Source organism: Microcebus murinus, chromosome 7 (assembly GCF_040939455.1).
Source record: "Microcebus murinus isolate Inina chromosome 7, M.murinus_Inina_mat1.0, whole genome shotgun sequence".
Classification (NCBI taxonomy): domain Eukaryota; kingdom Metazoa; phylum Chordata; class Mammalia; order Primates; family Cheirogaleidae; genus Microcebus; species Microcebus murinus.
This window is the reverse complement of record NC_134110.1, coordinates 95,487,432-95,507,484: the sequence shown is the minus strand read 5'-3', so window position 1 is coordinate 95,507,484 and position 20,053 is coordinate 95,487,432.

Sequence of the window (20,053 nt, the reverse complement as noted above, 5' to 3'; positions counted from 1 at the left end):
ATGAGTACATTTTATTTACATTTTAGCTAACTGCATTTTTCACTTTTTAAAACCATTTAAAAATCTTATTTCCAAACTTAATGGCATGGTAAAGGATTTTTAAAAAATATTTGTAATAAAACATTTTTTAACTAGCTAATTTAAGAGTGTATCTACAATGTAAATACATTTCAGCCTTATTTAAGCATGCCAAACCTGAGTAGGTGACTACTTGAAAGAAACACACATTTAAGATGCGATCTAAGATTGCCATTTGATGCATTTGTTGGTTATAACAGAGATTTCAAGTTAACTGGGCACTGAAAAGAAACTGCCAGTCCAGTAGAGATATGCAAATGGTGATGACTAGAGCAAGGGAGAGTGGAAATGGGGTGGGATGTGGAACTAAAAGATTCAGGTCTAAGTCAGCCAGTTTCACACCTTCTGCAAGTTATGTCAGAGACTTGGTTTCCACATTTACAAACTGGGCAATGATTTGCCATCTTGACCATCTCACAGTGCTGACATGAGGATCAAACGGGGATGACGTATGCCATAAACCTTAGGACACTGGACAAATAGTACTTATGGATACTATTCTACACATTCTACTTGGACTTGGAGACATTTGGTTTTCATGGAAATCACAATAGTAACAATATAATATATATTATATGTCACATATATACAAGAAGTATGAAAAATTATAATAAAAATAAATAATAAAATAAAATAATAATAAATTATTTTTCTAAGAAAAATAAATTATCTCATCCCCCTTAGTCTAATTCTCTAAGGGGGATTCACATGTACTTGCATTCATTGATGGGTAATAGCTGATATTAGCAACAATTGGCACACTCTATTTTTAAAAATCATTGTAAGTTTAGAGGGGATTCTGGTACAGTCTAGCTTTTGCTATGCTCTAAGTATTATACAGGAGCAAGGTGATATTTGTGTGTGGGGAGAAAACTATTATAATAAAAATAAGGCATGTGTTTATTGTTGAATATTCACTGTCAAAGGTTAAGAAAGGAAGATATAATTCATTGACTATTTATTTGCTATTATTGACCTGTGATAAATCTGAGGGATAAAGTAGCAAGGTAGCAATGAAAGTAATTTTTCTAAACCTCAATAAAGCTGGGGGAAAAAAAGAAAAAGAAACTAATTCTTCTGTTATCCTTGACATCTTCATCAAAGTTTGAAATATCTGGCCAACAGTTAACCGTCCTAACATATTTGAGAACTTACTACATGTAGAGTGCTATAGTGCACGCTAAGGATGGTAAAATAAATATAAGATGCATTTTTTTCTCAAGGAAGCTAAAATCAAGTTCTGAAACAAAACAAAACTAAGCCCTGACGCATTTTTAAGCAAGCCTCCGGTCTTTGCAAGAGAAGGAGAGCTGAGTGGGCAGTCCCCCCCGCTGCTTGTCTTTGCTGCCTTTTAACAAGCCCTACAGAGAGCAGTGGAGGGGCCGGAACACATCACCCTCGCCCTCTGCCATCCCATCATCACAGTCTCGTTCTTTGAGATCCTAAAGTTTTGAACTTTCTAAAGTTGCTCCTCAAAATACAAATCTCCCTAGGAGGGATGTACCTGGCACTTTAAGCTAACAAATAATCTTTTGCCTATGCAGCAGTAATTGTCATTACTCTGCTAAAATGAAGAAAATGAACCAGATGGACAGGTAAGAGAAGGGACTGTGAACAGCAAAGGTAGAGTAGCAGAAAAGATCAACAGCCAAGCGAGGTGGGCCCAAAGATGTTTTGATGGTTTCACCTGGTAACAGTCTCTCTCCGCTCTGTTTCTGTGCCATTCTGGCATCATGCCATGAGGTTTCAGCCTCTGCTCTCAGGCTTCTGAGCTCTGCTTCCCTGGCCCTACACATATTCCTTGCCAGTCATGGCGGTTCAGCTGAATTCGGATGAGCTTGGTGGTAGACGTGGGAGTTAGGGGGCAAAGCAGTCCAAAGATCAAACATCAGAAGGCTTGAGTTCTCTGTGGCTTTGAGCCATTGACGCTTTCTACAGACTGCGGTTTCCACATTTGTACAAGGAAGGGCAGATGACATCCCTCTTCTGCTCCGGGTTTCTCCTTTTCCCTGCTAACTTTCCCCTCCCTCCCCTATCTTTCCACTGTAATTAAGCCTCTACCACAGGTGGTCAAAATTCTAGTAGCCCCCAAATGTGGACACAACCCAAATGGCCATCAGTGGATGAATGGATAAACAAAACATGGTATATATACATACGAAGGAATATTATTCAGCCTTAAAAAGGAAGGAAATTCTGACACATGCTATACCATGAACCTTGAGGACACACGTGAAATAAGCCAGCCAAAAAGGGACAAATATTGTGTGATTCTGCTTATATGAAGGTACTTAGAATAGACAAAATTCATAGAGACAGAAAATAGAATAAAGGTGATGGGGTGGGGAGGGGAGAGAATGTGGAGTTAGTGTTTAATGGGTATAGGGTTTCAGTTTGGGATGATGAGAATGTTCTGGAAATGGATAGTGGTGATAGTTGCACAACAATGTGAATATAATTAATGTCACTGGACTATACACTTAAAAATGGTTAAAATTGGCTAGGCATGGTGGCTCACACCTGTAATCCTAGCACTCTGGGAGGCCAAGGTGGGAGGATCGCTTGAGCCCAGAAGTTCAAGGCTGTGAACTATGATGATGCCACTGCACTCTAGCTGGGGTGACAGAGCAAGACTCTGTCTCAGAAAAAAAAAAGTTAAAATGGTAAATGTTATGTATATTTTACTACAATAAAAATATATTAAGCAAAAGAAACAAACCTGGAAGCACACAGTGGGAACCCTGGCTGAAGATCTGTTTTGTGTGATTTGCCTAATGGTTTGCACCTGACTTTTCTGTGTAGCTGTTTGACCCAGGCTCAGTCTTTCCCTGGAAGGCAGGACCCCTTCCATAGCTGTCTCCAGGGAATGCCCTCATTTGCCCTTAAATACAGCTCTCAGACCTGGTCTGGTATCTCCACTCCCCGGGCTCTCCTCAAGCAAAACTGTGCCCTTGCCTTCCACTGCTGCCCTGCAGCTGTCAGTTCCACTCCGAGTCCCACTCCCCCATGTTCACTGAGGACATTGCCTGCAACTGCCCAATTTCTGAAATACCTCCACAAGCAGCTGGTGACCACAGCTTCCCCTCCTTCCTGCATGGCTGATTCTATCACCCTGCTCTTGAACCCTATGGGGGCCCCATTCTCTCTGCTTCTCTCCCAGTACCTGCTCCATCCGGGTGTCTCACCACGTGCTCCTCCCTATCCTGTCTGCAGGAGCTCCTGCATATCGCTGGGGTCCTGCGGTTGTGTGCACAGCTACCGCTGCACATTGACTTATTGTCGACAACCCAAAGCGAGGTGTAGCAGTCCTTTTCTACAAGCCCATTGGTGATTTTCTGTTCCACTCTTCGAAACTTCGCTTCCTGACACTCATCCCAAAACACTTTAGGCTGCTGTTAATGTCATGCGATAGAGCACCGTTTTGTCATGCTCCAGCATGGTTCTGCATGAACAAAAGTGCTATGCTCCCTCTGTTCTAAGCTTCTGCACCAGGAGCTCTTGCTGCCAGGAATATCGCTTCTCTAAATTATTGATATTCTTAAATATCAAATAATCTTTTCTCCCCCCCTGGCTAGTTAGTTTTAACACATACATCAATTAGAATTAGGTTTGGTTTGGCTTCAAGTAACAAAATATCCTCAAATAATATTAGCATAAACGAAATAGTTTCATCCCAATCCTGTACAAGTTCAAGGATGTGTCTATGTGTCTAAGTCTTAAGGATCAATCTCTTTCAGCTTTGCCTCCCCATCCTGAGGCTGTGCCACTGTCTCTGTGGTCCAAGATGGGGCTAGACTCGAATTCCAGGCAGCAGAGTAGAGGAAGGAGAAAAAAGAGGTAGAGGACACATACTGACTATCTTTTTAGGAAGTTCCCCAGACGCTGAGAGCCAATATATTCTTTCACATACTATTGGGCCAACTTAGTGACACCTAACTGTGAAGGAGGTTGAGATACACAGTCTTTATTTTTGGGAGCCATGTGCCTTGCTAAAATTTCTGTTAGTATGGAAGAAGAGGAGCAATGAATTTAGGGGACAGGAAGTGGGGTAGGCCATACCTGCATTTAAAAAGAGACATAAATATATGTGTTCACTTTGGCAGCACTTTTACTAAAAAGAGATACAAATAGGACATCATAATCCAGATGAATGGAGATTTCAAATGTATACTTCCCAAACCTTAATCTCCTTTGTTGGAAGGTCATGACATTTAGACTTAGTAGTTTTCGCACCAAGTAAGTCACTAAATTACCAAGTCAGTCAGTCAGTCAGTCAGTCTGTCTGTCTGTCTGTCTGTCTATCAGGTAGTATAAGAAATCAGCACTACAACCTTGTCTTATTATGAGCTCTGACATGAGGTGCAGGAGAGTGGAAGAAAAGGATATAAGTAGAGCGAAGGGCTCAGTAGTTACAAAGAAAGGATTTTATACTTTAGTACTTTTTTTTTATGACCGTTGCTTCTCATTGGCTGGATTTGCTTTCTACCATGTTTCCCCCTCTGCTTTCTGGGGTGTGTGTGTTCTCAGTGCTTTATCAACACCTGCAGTTCCACCCCGGGCAGCTGGAGGGCTCTATGCCACCACGGGCCACTGTGGACACACATTTATTACTGGGTGTCAGCTGATGCCCTTCTCCAATCACCCAAGAAGACGAGTCTTCAGAGGCCACAGAACAATCTCCATAATAGGACAGAGCACAGACTGTCACCTGCTCAGTTCTCTGGCACCACGTGGGAGCCCAGCCTGCCCTCCATAGAACCTGCTCTAGTTTACCGCCAGCCTTGGCATCCTCAGCCACTTGCCCAGACATCAGCCCTTTGCTCTCTTTTTCTCCTTTATGCTCATTCCCATATATCTCTGTGCTCCTTCCTTCCTCATCTGATCATCTCCTTCCATAACTTTTCCTCCCTCACAATTCCTTCCCTGGTGTCCTCAAAAATCCTGACCCTTCTCTTGCCTTTGTCCTGTTTTTATTCACCAAACCTATCCCACTGTATACCAACTTCCCAGAATCTCAAACCTCGCCGTGAGACCAGCCCTCCATCTCTCTTCCTTGGCTGAGGACACGTGGCTCTTGCCTTAGCATCTCCCACTGCCCTGTAAGCCGCTGCCTTTCTTCCGGCAGACTTGCAAGAGCTCCCTTACTTTGAAAAAGGGCTTCCTTGTCTTTGCTGTTGTGTTCTGTTCCCTCCTTTCATCACCAAATAAGGAAATACACAGTACCCACTGCTCCCATTGCTTCACCATTGCTCCTAGCTTAATTTTTGCCATCTAGTTGCTCATGCCACATCTTTATGAAACAAACACAATGACATCATCAATGATCTCCAGATGATCTAATCCTCCAAATTACCTAACTTAGTGAAAGCATCAGATTCCTTCATTATAACACAGCACCATGGCCATTGCGCTTCCATCAAAATTTCATCTTGCTTTCTGTCATACTACACACCCTGGTTCTTTCCTTCTTTTATGACCATTCTATTTAGTAATAAAACAACTAATAGCAAACTAATAGCAAACATTTAATGAACAACTTATTTTGCATCAGTTAGAGTATAAGGTGTTTTACGCACATTTTATTTAACCTTCATAGTAACTCTATGAAGTAGATGCAATTATTATCTCCACTTTACAGAAAAGGAAACTGAGACTTGGAGGCTTACAGAGGATAAGTGATGTGCTCAAGTTAACAAATCTAGTAGGAGTTAGCACTGGATTCAAACCCAAATTCATTGAATTTCAAAGTAGTGATTTTTTTTTTTTTTTTTTTTTTTTTGAGACAGAGTCTCGCTTTGTTGCCCAGGCTAGAGTGAGTGCGGTGGCATCAGCCTAGCTCACAGCAACCTCAAACTCCTGGGCTCAGGCAATCCTCCTGCCTCAGCCTCCCGAGTAGCTGGGACTACAGGCATGCACCATCATGCCCGGCTAATTTTTTCTATATATATTAGTTGGCCAATTAATTTCTTTCTATTTATAGTAGAGATGGGGTCTCGCTCTAGCTCAGGCTGGTTTCGAACCCCTGACCTCAAGCAATCCACCTGCCTCGACCTCCCAGAGTGCTAGGATTACAGGCGTGAGCCACCGCGCCCGGCCTAAAGTAGTGATTTTTGTTTATGTGTTTGAGACACAATCTCACTCTGTTGCCCAGGCTAGAGTGCCATGGTGTCAGCCTAGCTCATTGTAACCTCAAACTCCTGGGCTCAAGTGATCCTCCTGTCTCAACCTCCTGAGTAGCCAGGACTACAGGCGGGTACCACCCCACCCAGCTAATTTTTCTATTTTTAGTAGAGACAGGGTCTTGCTCATGCTCAGGCTGTCAAAGCAGTGATTTTTGCCAGAAGAGTATACTGCTTCTACTCTGGAAATCTGTTGTTCCTTTTTTCTGATATGGGAACTTAAATATGGGACTTTCTCAGGACTTATTACTAGTCTTGTAGTACCAGCTCACCTGTCCATATACATTTACTTTTACAGAAAATATTTGACCGTCATGGAGTGAACTCCTTTCTTTACTTATTTTTTAAACTTTTTATTCTAAGTCTGGGCAGGGTGGCTCACGCCTGTAATCCTAGCACTCTGGGAGGCCGAGGCAGGAGGATCGCTCAAGGTCAGGAGTTTGAAACCAGCCTGAGCAAGAGGGAGACCCCATCTCTACTAAAAATAGAAAGAAAATTAATTGGCCAACTAAAATATATAGAAAAAATTAGCCAGGTATAATGGTACATGCCTGTAGTCCCAGCTACTCGGGAGGCTGAGGCAGAAGGATCACTTGAGCCCAGGAGTTGGAGGTTGCTGTGAGCTAGGCTGACACCACGGCACTCTAGCGCGGGCAACAGAGTGAGACTGTCTCAAAAAACAAAAAGCAAAAAACCCCTTTTTATTCTAGAAAATTTTAGACATATACAAAAGTATAGACAGAATTGTGTAATGATGACAGCCTCTCGGCAGGGACTGTCTCCCAAGCCCAGCAATCAACAATTAATGGCCACTCTTGTTTCATCCGCACCCTACCATTCCCCATCCCCCGCCCCCTTGGATTATTTTCAAGCAAATCCCAGAAATCACGTCAGTTCATCTTTAATATTTCAGTATATATTTTTTAAAATAAGGGCTCATTTAAAAAGCCTTAACAGCCGGGCATGGTGTTAAGTCTCAGCTGTAGTCCTTGCTACTCAGGGGGCTGAGGCAGGAGGATTGCTTGAGCTGTAGTGTGCCATGATTGCCCCCGTGAACGGCCACTGTGCTCCAGCCTGGGCAGCACAGCCAGACCCTGTTTCTAAGAAAAAAACATTTTTTTAAAAAGCCTTAACCACAGAACATTAATATGCCCCCAAATGAAAAAGAATTTTTTAATATCAGCAAATATCCAGTCAGATCAAATTTCCTCAGTTGTCTAATGAAGTTTTTTGAGAGTCGATTTGTTCAGATCAGGATTCAAATAAGGTCTATAGATCTCAGCTGTTGTGACTCTTTAGGTCTGTTTTTATCTTTAGATTCTTCTCTCTCTCTTTTTCTTGTGATTGGTTTGTTGAAAACGTCAGATTGGTTGTACTAAGTCATATCCCACCTTCTGGATTTTGCTGACTGAATCCCTGTGGTGTTGCTAGCACATTTGTCTCTCCCAGATTTCCAGTAAACACATAGATCTAGCTGCTTGATCTGATTCAAGTTCCCTTTTTTGGCAAGATTTCATAGATGTTACTGTGTGCTGTCATCAGGAATCTCACTTGCTTAGTACTCAGTGTGATCTTTTTATCTTTGGGTGACTGCTAGATCATTTCACTTTGATATCGCATTGCCTCTAAATCCACATGTGTAAAAGCAAGTTTATCTCTCCCCCTACATGAGCTTTCCTTCCTGATGCCTTCTCTGTTTCTACTGTCATTTCTATTGTCCTTTTAAATCACTTGGGCTCCAGGTCTCAAAGTCATCCTCTACTTGTGCTCAGCTCCCAATAGCCTCTCGCTGGCCTCTTTCCCCTCAATTCCACCCCACCAACTGCCACTCGACCAGTTACGCATAGTGTCACGTGCATCTTTCTGTGTGCTTCCTGATTCACACAACTTCACTAGCTACATATAACCCATGGAATAAAATGTAAACTACTGAGACTAGTACAACCCAACCCAGTCTCAACCTATGTTTCCAGCCTACCGCACACAGTTCATATTGCTTGGCATTAGATGTTCTTTCCATAGCTGTGGAAATCAGCAGACTTGAATGTGTTTAGACCAATGTCACATTTGACACCTTCTCTTACTGTTGAATATTGGAGAGCTAAATGAACAATTACCCAAGTGTTAGAATAAGGAAAGCTTCTCTCTGGGGCTAATGCTGGATTTGTCTCAGGAGACACCAGGGGAGGGGGAAGTTGCGGTTACTTTGGCAAAACGCTGGCTGCTGCTTGCTCGACTTTCATAACATGATGTTCACACGTCTACCTGTCTGATTCCTGAAGCATGTGACTTACCATAGGTCACAATGCAATGCCCGCCACCCAGGCTCTGCCCTCAAATTACCTGCTTTCTGTGCCTTCTAACGGGACTGGAGTCCCACCCTGCTTTCCTGTCACTCCTCCCTGTCCCCAAATCCTACCCATTCTGTACAGCTCATTTGTAGACCCCCTCCCCCACTGTGAACTGCCAGGTCAGCCCCAGCCTAAAGCAAGCCTTGCTCTCCCTAGAGCTGCTCCTGGTGCCTGTATACTACCATTTGCCACTTGCTACACACTGTCTTCTATTGTTAGTTTTACAAACATTTTTTACAATTTGAAAGTAATATGTGGACACAGAAACATAAATACACACATACGTACACACATACAAATGTATATATGTACATGGGTATATGTATATATTTTATAAATCCTTCCTTAATTTATCCCCCCATAAGTATGAAAATATCATGGGTATTAGAAAGAATGAGGTAGTATTCATGTGCTGATATGGTGTAATTTCCAAGCTATGGAAAAAAGTCTAGGTGCAGAGGAATATATATGACATTCTCATGGTTGTAAAGATAAACCATAATCCATTTGATTAGCATGTCATCATGGCTAGCATCTCTCTGATTAAATGTGCTCTTTCTGAGAGCAATGGAGGGAATATGTGCCCATTTAATATATTCCCCCATAAATTCAATATAGTACCTCCCATATAGGAAAAGCTCAGTAAATAAATGATTGTCAATTCTTATCAGTAAATAGTCAAATAACAAGTAATTCTCTTTTATAATAACATTTTGGGATAACTTGAGAAAACTTACAGTGTTATCCAATCAACTGCATGTGTATTTCAATGAAATTTTCTACGTTATAATGTACCATTGTTATCTACAGCATGTTTTGCAAAGCCTTGACCTTGAGGTTGCAGCACCTCAGCTTATTAAGAGCAAGGGCCAGGCTGAGGGGGCCTCATGCCATGGCAGTGGCTCCCAGGAAAGACTTCATGTCCAGCCTAGGTTCCATTTCCAAAGACAGAAGCAGGGAATCTGTAGAACCAAGAGGACTGCCATGAGGAAAGAGCACAGCAGCACACAAAGAAGCCAGCCTCAGTTCCAGGAAGATGCGAGACCATCACCATGGAGTGGGCAGGGAGCAGGGGAACTAGTGTGAACCAACTTCAGGAAAGGAGTTACCAAGCACCAGGGCCTTGATTGGACAGGGTCTTGTCTTCAAAAGGCATGAGGCTACACTATGTTCAGAGCAACATTATTCACAATGCTAAAAGGTGGAAAAAGTCTAGCATTCATGGATAGAAGAGTGGATAAACAAAATGTGTCATATACATCCAATGGAATATTACTTAGCCTTAATAAGCAAGGAAATTCTGACACATGCTACAACATGGATGAACTTTCAAAACATCATGCTCAGTGAAATAAGCCAAACACAAAAGGTCTCATATTGTATGGTTCCACTTATATGAGGTATCTAGAATGGTTAAATCGATAGAGGCAGAAAGTAGAATGGTGGTTGCCAGGGGCTGGGAGGAGGACAAATGGGAAGTTATTATTTAACGGGTACAGAGTTTTTGTTTGGAATAATGAAAAGGTTTTGGAGATGATTGGTGGTGATGGTAGTACAACAATGTGAATGTACTTGCACACTTAAAAATGGTTACAATGTAATTTTATTTTGAGACAGAGTCTCTCTCTGTCACTGGGCTAGAGTACAGTGGTGTCATCATAGCTCACTGAAACCTCCAACTCCTGGGCTCAAGTGATCCTCCTGCCTCAGTCTCCCAAAATGCTAGGACTACAGGCATGAGCCACTGTGCCCAGCCATGAAAATTGCATATATTATGTTATGTATATTTTACCAAACAAAAAAAGTTATGAGACAAAGGAAATGTACATGTAGAATATGGTACTGTTTCCCCAGATTCAGTCATTCTTGTTCCACTGCCTTGATTTTTGCCATCTCTGCGTCCACATGTACTGTTACACCCTCTTTGAGTCAGGCCTGGAAATATTACCTTTCCCTAAGAGAGGCAATAAACAAATAGGCTGTCAGTGAAACATGGAAAACCATCCTTAATCTACTTTAGACCCAGGTGACTTAGGAGTGGCCCAAGGGCCCACAACTGTGTCTATGAGGACAGGAAGGGACTGGAGGGTGGATGGTTCCCAGTACTGCATCCTGGTCAGCTTCTGCCTTTCACCCACAAAGCTCTACCAGATGAACTGAGGTTAGCAGTTGCATACTTGGACAGTCTCCAGAGAGGAGCTTAGAGAACGGTCCAATGTGAATTCTTGCTGGCTTTCTGAATGAAAAGCCCCAGTGCAGCAGCTCAATCATATAAAAACATTATAAACATATTAAAAAGTAATTACTTTGGAGGAAGTTAACTATGTTAAAATACAAATTAAGATAAAATTAGGAATGTTTCCACTTTCATATTCAAGTACACAGAACCTTTTTTTAAAATGATTTTTGCCTTTCTGTATCCAGTCATCCCAATACTTTCTTTTTATCTTTTTTTTAAGTAGATTTAAAAAAAAATTTCAGCATATTAGTGGGGTACAAATGTTTAGGTTACATGTGTTTCCTTTCCCCCCCTTCCCTCCTGGAGTCAGAGCTTCAAGGGTGTCCATCCCCCAGATGGTGCACATCGCACTCATTATGTATGTATATACCCATCCCCTCCTCCCCCCTCCCTCCTGCCTGACACCCAATAAATGTTATTCCTATATGTCCACTTAGGTGTTGATCAGTTAATACCAATTTGCTGGTAAGTACATGTGGTGCTTATTTTTCCATTCTTGGGATAATTCACTTAGTAGAATGGGTTCCAGCTCTATCCAGGAAAATACAAGAGCTGCTATATGTCCATTGTTTCTTATAACTGAATAGTACTCCATGGTACACATATGCCACATTTCATTAATCCACTCGTGTATTGATGGGCACTTTGGTGTTTCCACATCTTTGCAATTGTGAATTGTGCTGCTATAAACATTCAAGTACAGGTGTCTTTTTTATAGAGTGTCTTTTGTTCTTTTGGGTAGATGCACAGTAATGAAATTGCTGGATCAAATGGTAGATATACTTGTATCACTTTAGGGTATCTCCATATTGCTTTCCACAGAGGTTGAACTAGTTTGCAGTCCCACATCCCAGCACTTTAAATGCCACAGTGATTTCACAAGCCTTTGTCCAATGCCTTCTGTATGTCAGGTGCTGTGCTATGTACTGGTGCTGAACTAACCTCTTACAAATCTGAGAGATGTAGCCACCACGTGGGTGCCTGTGACTACCATATTTCCACATGGAGCAGTCAGGCAGAGAGCAAGCAGTGCTTCTACCCAAGAGAAGGGATTAATCATAATTGGTTGCATAATTCTCAAGTCAGTCTTATCCAGAGCTGCAGCCCAAGGCAAGATCTTGTGGGAATTACAGTGCAGACTTGTCCATCAAATGTGACTTTTCCCCTTTAAAGCAGAGGAAAGTACAAACAAGCATATGTAGGGGAGTTCAGCTCACAGTACATCATGGCAAAGCAGTCTTTGGGCAGTTATGAGATTTTTGTTTGGGGAAGAGGATTGATCAGGCGGTTAGGAGACCTGGGTTTGGATCCCATTTTGTCATTTACAGCAGGGCGACCTTGGGACACCTCGAAGCCCCACATTCCTTTCTGGTAAAATCAGAGTTCTATGTACATGATCTGCAAAAACCAAATTCAGTATTTTACCTACCATGAATACTTTGACCAAGGAGGAAGAGAACTGGGGTATCATGTGCTAGCAAGTTATTGGCAAATATCTAAATCGCGAGTTAAGTGAGGAGCACCATTGGGTCTGACACACGAGATAGGAAATTAGGCAACCTTAAATTGTGATGGATTCTCATTTTACACATCAAAGTACAACTTTGAATTTGACACAGGTTGGCCTAGAATTTTCCAAGAACTTGCAATGATAATATTATGTTCTGCTATGTAACATTGATGCCGCTGAGATCAGCAGAGCAAAAACAGGGCCGGAGTTGTTGGCTTGGTTAACGTTGGCCATAATCCAACCCAAACCAGCCATCCAGGGACTTAACAGAATAGAAAGAAGAGGAGACATGCTTATTTATTTGTTGTTGTTACCACATTTGTTTAAGAAAGAGAGAGAGAGAGAGAGAGAGAGATGACCAGGAACCCCTATGTATCATTCATATATATGTAATATGTAATATGTGTATTCACATACAACTCAGGCTCTATATTTAAACAAAGGACCCATAATTGTGGGTACTTCATGCCTCCAAGTAACAACCCAGGCTGACATTGCCTGGCTCCTGGGGACTCTGCCCTGGCACTGGCTACGTGGGCAACCATCCCTCTGGGTCTCTGAAGAAAAGAATGACTCCCCTGGGTGAATCTGCCAATTCAGTGTATACTCCTTTTCCCCAGGGGGCAAATCACACTTAAGAAAGTTGCGTAACAACTTGGTGCTGCTACAGTCTCAGTTGAGCACTCAAGGAGGGTCCTTTTTGTAGCTTCCTTCTTTCCTGCGGTGGCTGTTCCAAAAGTTGAACACTTTCCTTGCATTTCTTGATCATTCACAAACATTATCATCTCAGCAGATGATTAACCACTGAATTAATAAGAAATATAGCTACTATTACCAATGAGTTTCCTTAGCTTTCTGCCATCTCTCTCCACTCCAACCTATACACTTACTGCCATTTCCACCTGTCTTTCTTTGGTTTCAGAAAAACAGCTATAACTGCACCCATCAACTCCCAAACCTTACTCTCTTATGGAGCTGTCCCCTTCCCTGGCTCCTGGCTCCTACTCTAAAAGAATGCTTACCACTCTGATATCGCAACAACAAAACAAAAACAAAAAACTACTACCCTCTAATGTGAGCTCTTTCTAGACACTCATCTCTCTTCATTTAATACTAAGCTTCTAATAAAAGAGTTTGGAGTCTGCACCAGCTGTCTATGACCCCCAACTCCCATTAACTTCTTGTCCCTCTGCGATCTACTTTCTACTCTCAGCACTTGAAACTGAAGAAGTTAACAATGACCAAGTCCAATGGAAATTTGTCATTCTTTCCTACTTGATCTCTCTGTGACCTTTGGCACCATTGCCTCTTCCCTTCCAGAAACTCTTCTACCTTGATATCTAATTTTTCCTTTCAGATGGATCTTTGTGACTTTTCTTCAATGGCTTCTCTTTTGATGTCTCCTTTTATTTATTTATTTTTTCTGCCTCTTTCTTTTTGTAGGTTTTAGATATATAAGTAATGTTCCCCAATGAGCCACACCTCTGGTTGTTTCCTATTTATTCCCCTCCACATTAATTCTGGGCTTGACTAGGGGACTTGCTTTGGCCAATGGAACATCAGCAAACCTGAAGCAAGCAAAGGTCTGATAAGTGCTTGTGCCTTAGGGCTTGCCTTATTGGAACACTCTCCAGAAACTGCCATGTCATCAGGATGACCAAGAAGAAAAAGCAAGTGGGGGGGGGGGGGAGGAGAGAGAGAGGGAGAGAGAGAGAGAGAGAGAGAGAGAGAGAGAGAGAGACTCAACTACCCCAGCCTTTCCAAATGAACCCAACCCCCAGACAGCCCACTAGATGAAACATAATTTGTTGTTTTAAGCCACTATGTTTTTCAGGTGGTTTGGTATACAGTAATAGACAACTGGAAAAGATTCCTGCCATCAGCCTGATTTCCTCTCCTGTCACATGCATTCCAAAGCAATCTCATCCATTCCAATGGATTTAAGCACCATTCATACCTTATAATTTATATACCAGTATTTCTAGGCCAGATCAGTCCTCTAAGTTCTCATCTCTTAAATTCCCACTTGAATACTCTACAAACCACCTCTAAAAGACACACCAAAGCCCTGTGTTCTTCTGAAAACTGCTCTAACCCCCATTCACATCTAGGTTGGTGATACAACTAGTTATCCAATCTTTTAAGGTGGAGACCTAGAAGGGTATCCTCATGCTTTCCTTCTATTCAATTCCCAACAGTCAATCATTTACCAAATCTTACCAAACATGTCACCAAAATATCTCTCACATCTATTCCTTTATCTCTACCATCTCAAATACTGCCCTGGCCAAGGGCCTCCTCACGCTGTACTATTTTGAACCATAACTGATGTCCACTCACTGTCAACCTACTCTGAGCTTTGGTTCACCCAGCCAACGTATCCTTATTTGTCCTCACCATTTTCCTGCTTGCTTTCTTTTTGTGACTCCTTATGACCTATGGGATAAGGTAAAATATCTTAATATGTTACAAAACCCTCTTCACCTGGCCCTACCTTTTATTTCCATCCTCACTTCCCCCCTGTGTATGCTGTGCTCTATCTGAGCCAAATCACTTGCAGTGCTGACACTAGCCATCTGTCCCCTGCATGTCTCCGCCGGTTTTCCTGCCTGGTGAGCTTCCCCACCCTCTGCCATCTGCAGAGTCCGGCAAGGCTCATCTTGGTTTAAATGTCATATCCTCTGTGATGCCTTCTCTGCCTCTCTGGGAAGAAGCAGGCATAGTTGTTCCTTCTGAGCTATCATTATACCCAATAATACCACTGCGGTACACATTTTAATTGCAAAGATGTCCTTAAATGTCTGCCACCCCTAAGAGATTCACAGAGCTCCCTCCAGGGTGGGGGTTTGCTTCATTTTTGTGCTTGTAGAAGCCAGCAACAGTGCATGGTGCACAGCAGATGCCCAATAACTATTGGTGAATAATGCACTCTATTTTTCTAGTTCAAATGTTTTGTAAAAGTATCTTATAATTAGCTAAGTTAGCACTACAAATTCCCATTTGTTAGACTAGAGATGGAGACAATTAGAGGCTTAGAGGACTGCCCAATATTACTTAGGATAAGTTTGGTAACACCAAGTCCTGGGACATCAGAACTTGTAGCTGAGGGCAGAAGAGCAGCAGCACCACTTTGGAACTGTGGCCCCTGCCCTGCCCATCACTGCTCCTTCCAGACACAAGCTGCCTTCCTTCCACCACAGGGTGGGTGGATCTTCACTTCTGCCTTCTCTTCCCCATCGAATGACAGCCCACGTGGGAAGCAGTTAGCAACGTCTTTGGTCTGGATGCTATAAAGAAGTTTACTCCAACTTCTTTTATATTTTCCCTTTTCTTGTCTTAGGAGATCTTCCTCACTTTTCTTCCTGCTTTGGGTCTAGTTTTCCACATTCTTCACCCCACCAGAGAGATCTTTCTCAGTGCAGATCTGACTTGTTACCCTGTTGCTGAAAACTCTTCAATGACTGTGCTTAAGCTTTGGGGTGAATCTAGAGCTCTCCTTGGCCCTTTCTGTTTAATTCTCCAGTCTAATCTCCTGCTGCTTCCTGACCACATATACAGGTGTGTAAGCATCTACTGAGAGGCTTCTACGTGGAGAGCTCTATGGTAACTGGGAGTCTTAAAAGACAAGACACAGTCGTCACCCCCAAGTAGCTCACAACCCAGTGATGAAACAGGACAAGAACTAATCAGAATCAACATAAGCATGTGTTAATGGAGATAGGCATCCTTGGGAGAACAAAGGAAGGACAGCCAACCCAGGCTGGGAGGATCAGTGAACACTGTGGAGGAAGATTGGCTCAACCTCCATGTTCTACTCATAATGGAACCACCTGGAGTGACCTCACTGCGTTTGGAAGCGTGGACCTCTGTCCTCTGTTGGGAATCCCTCTTGCTTCCTTGTCCTGATGAATCTCCCTGTTTTGATGAATTCCTGTGCCTATTCAAGACTCAGAAGCACAAGGCTCATCTTCTAGGAAGCTTGCCCTGCAGACCCAGGCAGCAAGAATCATTCCTCTCTTTATGCTATCACACACCATGAGTGCCTTGAGAACAAGGACCTTACCATGCTCCCAGTGCTGATATAGAATCTGGCGCATTATAGACATTCAATAAGTGTTCACTGAAAGAATGGCTCAAACTTAGCTAAACTTGCTATCTTTGGTAGCCAACAATGACCTAATTCTAATCCCAGTGGACTCCTTTTCACCTAAGATTTTGACCTTACTAACCCTGATCTTTGCCAGCAAAAGCTCCTAGCACTATTCTGGGCTATGGAGATGAAATGGGAATTTTATCTAATGATTTTTTTTTTTTTTTTGAGACAGAGTCTTGGTTTGTTGCCCAGGCTAAAGTGAGTGCTGTGGTGTCAGCCTAGCTCACAGCAACCTCAAACTCTTGGGCTCAAGCAATCCTGCTGCCTCAGCCTCCCAAGTAGCTGGGACTACAGGCATGTGCCACCATGCCCGGCTAATTTATATATATATATATATTAGTTGGCCAATTAATTTCTTTCTATTTATAGTAGAGTCGGGGTCTTGCTCTTGCTCAGGCTGGTTTCAAACTCCTGACCTCGAGCAATCCGCCTGCCTCTCAGAGTACTAGGATTACAGGCGTGAGCCACCGCCCGGCCTTTATCTAATGATTTTTAAACCAATATACTATCTGTTTACTTAAGAGATGCTATGGGCTGATTGCTAAAAAAATTCACACCACATATACCTGATAAATGAAAAAGTCCAGGAGGGTACTGCAAGTATAATTTTAAAAAAGAGTTTTTAGAAAAATAATTGAACTAATTGATACTCACATGCTATTTATGTTAAAAACCTGGGAGCAAAAACCTAACAAAGAAATAAATCTTGTTGCAGTGGAACCAAGGCCGGGTATACTTTAATCAGCATAAGAATGACTAAACAGTAATTTTAAAGCAGTACAACTAATAAGGACTAGGACACTATCACAGGGGAAGCTATAATTTTAGAGCACATAATATAATGGAGCTTTTTAATGTAAAGGGATGTGACCAATTTTCTAACAAATACACCAGCGCTTACATATCTATCTGGGTTTTTTCTTTTATGAAAAAATTACAGAGGAAGATTATGCCATTACTCCAGTGATACATGAAAACATTTTTAGACTTTTCTTTTGGTGCTTTCTTCAACATTTGTAGCCCTCTAAATATCTACATTTAAATTTTTCTATATATATTGTCACGGCAGTAAGTCTACATCATTTAAAGGCAAAATGCGTTGTTTGGAGCTAGCCAAAGTAACTTGGATGTAAATTTGGTAAATGATCAATAATAATAATAATACAGTTTTTAGTGAAAAAGAAAAAGATATGGCTCTGAAGAGAGTTATTTTCTAGGACTTGCAAGTTGGTTCTGGACACAATTTCAAAAGACGAATTCCAAAAATGCCTTGAAGAATGTCGTCAACACTGGAATTAGTGTAATTTACATAATATTTTAAAGCTCAAAACATCTAGAAGGACAGATAGATTGAACTTGAGTTTTAAGTGTTGGAGAAGTTTGAGTGTTTTTTTTTTTTTTTTTTTTTTTTTGGTTATTTTGTATGTGCAAATTGTCCCTCTCTCCCCTTAACAAGTATTATAGGTCGGTACTTTACAGGCTGTTTTCCTAAGCCGAGACAAATATTTAGTTGTCTAAACAGTGGGAATATAGGTCAGTTAGCATTAGTCTGAGTTCTGAGAAGAGATTGTTTCATTTCATGGGGCCTAGAAAACTTTGTCATAGGTTATGTTGTCTTAGATATTTTTCTCAACTGCTTTCTGCTTGCTCCCACCCCATCCTTTATTACCCCACTTCCCAGGTCTCTAGTGCCTTTCTACTATCCTCTGGTTACAACTAACTCAGGCCTGTCCTATCCACCCTGGGCTCAGACTCTAAAATTACCATGCTCTCATATCACTAAATCAAAACTACCAATGCATTACATTGTAAACTCCAGGAGAACAGGAAGTTTTGTCTGTTTTATTCACACCAGTATTTTCAGCACCTAGAACCAAGCATAGAACCTCTTAGGCACTCCAAGTTGAATGAATGGCTAAGTCTCTAAATTTGTTAGTCTATCTGGGTGTTGGGAAGAAAGCAACCCATTGAACTAATTTACACTCATCTGTGAAAGACCAGGAGTCCCTTATCTTGCCTTAAGGTATTTGCATACTTAAAGGGAAAGCTTGTGAATTCAAATTATTCTCCTTGGGAAAGCTTCAATAGTGAAGCAAATGGAGAGAAAACATTCCAAGCTAAAGGGTAGTGGCGGGTGGTAGCTATAACTTAGGTAGGCCAGAGCTGCCTAGGAGCTTGCTTCTGAGGGTTTTTGCTTTTTAAGGCCCCTTAAATTCTGCACCAGCACAACTTCTAAAAGCTTAGAAAGTTCTTCATGATGGCTCGGGACAGTGACCAGGATATGGAGGAAGAGTAAGTCAGAGAGGGGCTGCAGGGATGTTTTTATGTTGTGCACTGGCTGTATTTTACTATTTCTGGTATATTTCAAATGGAAGTTTCCTAACTTTCTAGTTAAAGGTACAAGGGCACAGGGGAACCTCCTCATAGTCACTTAATGCTATTTGTTGATCACAATTACTGTAATATTATACTTTCACCATATGTAGATGTCATATTTTTTAGCTTATAAATTGTCTTGAAATAGATGCATATCTGATATTGACCAGAGACATAATGTAAAAGATAAAAATTTCTTTTATGCCACAGTATTTTTTATGTATTCTAATATAGTCAGACACTACTGATTTTTTCTAGACATTGTGTCCTGTCTTTAACATCTTTCTCTTTCATAAACACCCCCCCATCCCTCATGATTTCATTGAGAGATATAAACTTTATGGAAATGGAAGCCTAATCTCAGAATTGTGATTCTTGGCTTATGATACACGGTTATCAAAAAGATAGACGTTGATTTTAGTGTTTTCAAAATTTTAAATTTCTGCTGATTATCTGTAAACTCCCTGATTAAAACATTTCTTTCTTCGAAAATGCAACTCAAATATATAATGAAAGCAAGTCAAAAGGAGTGCATTTTAACAAACCACAATATAGTAACATATTTATAAAATTATTACTAAAATTAGCAAGTAAATGTTTTAGTGATTAAGTCTAGGATACTCACACTTATTGAATAGTTGTAGTAGTCATATAATGAAATAGTTTTGTTTAATCTTTTGTCCAAATAGAAATATTGTGATTATAGGTTTAGCACTACAGGTGGTGCAACCATCAAATAGTAAATGAGAAGATTAATATATTTTGCATAGTTTTGCAATTTTCTTAGTTTATTTGGGAAAATAGCAAGTGACTCTACTCTGTATCCATCACAGGATAATCTGGTTGAAGAAAGTTCCTTCCTTGATTTAAAAATGAATGCAACGTTTAACCTAATAAAATCATCTGAAAGTTTACAATTGTTGGCAGTTTAAAAAGATTGTAATTCCTTAGTATTTTGCAGATAAAGGGTGCTTAATAAGTGTTTGCAGATCTATCTCATGAAAAAATCAGTTTAAAAAATTCCTCTAAATTTAATATTCATTTTATACCGAGAAGAGAAACAGAGTAAGAGGCTCGGATATTTAAGGCTATAGGATCACATAGAAGTGTCATTTGGGCCAAAGAAAGATTAAAATATTCTAGTCCTGGCACGTTTAATAATGGACA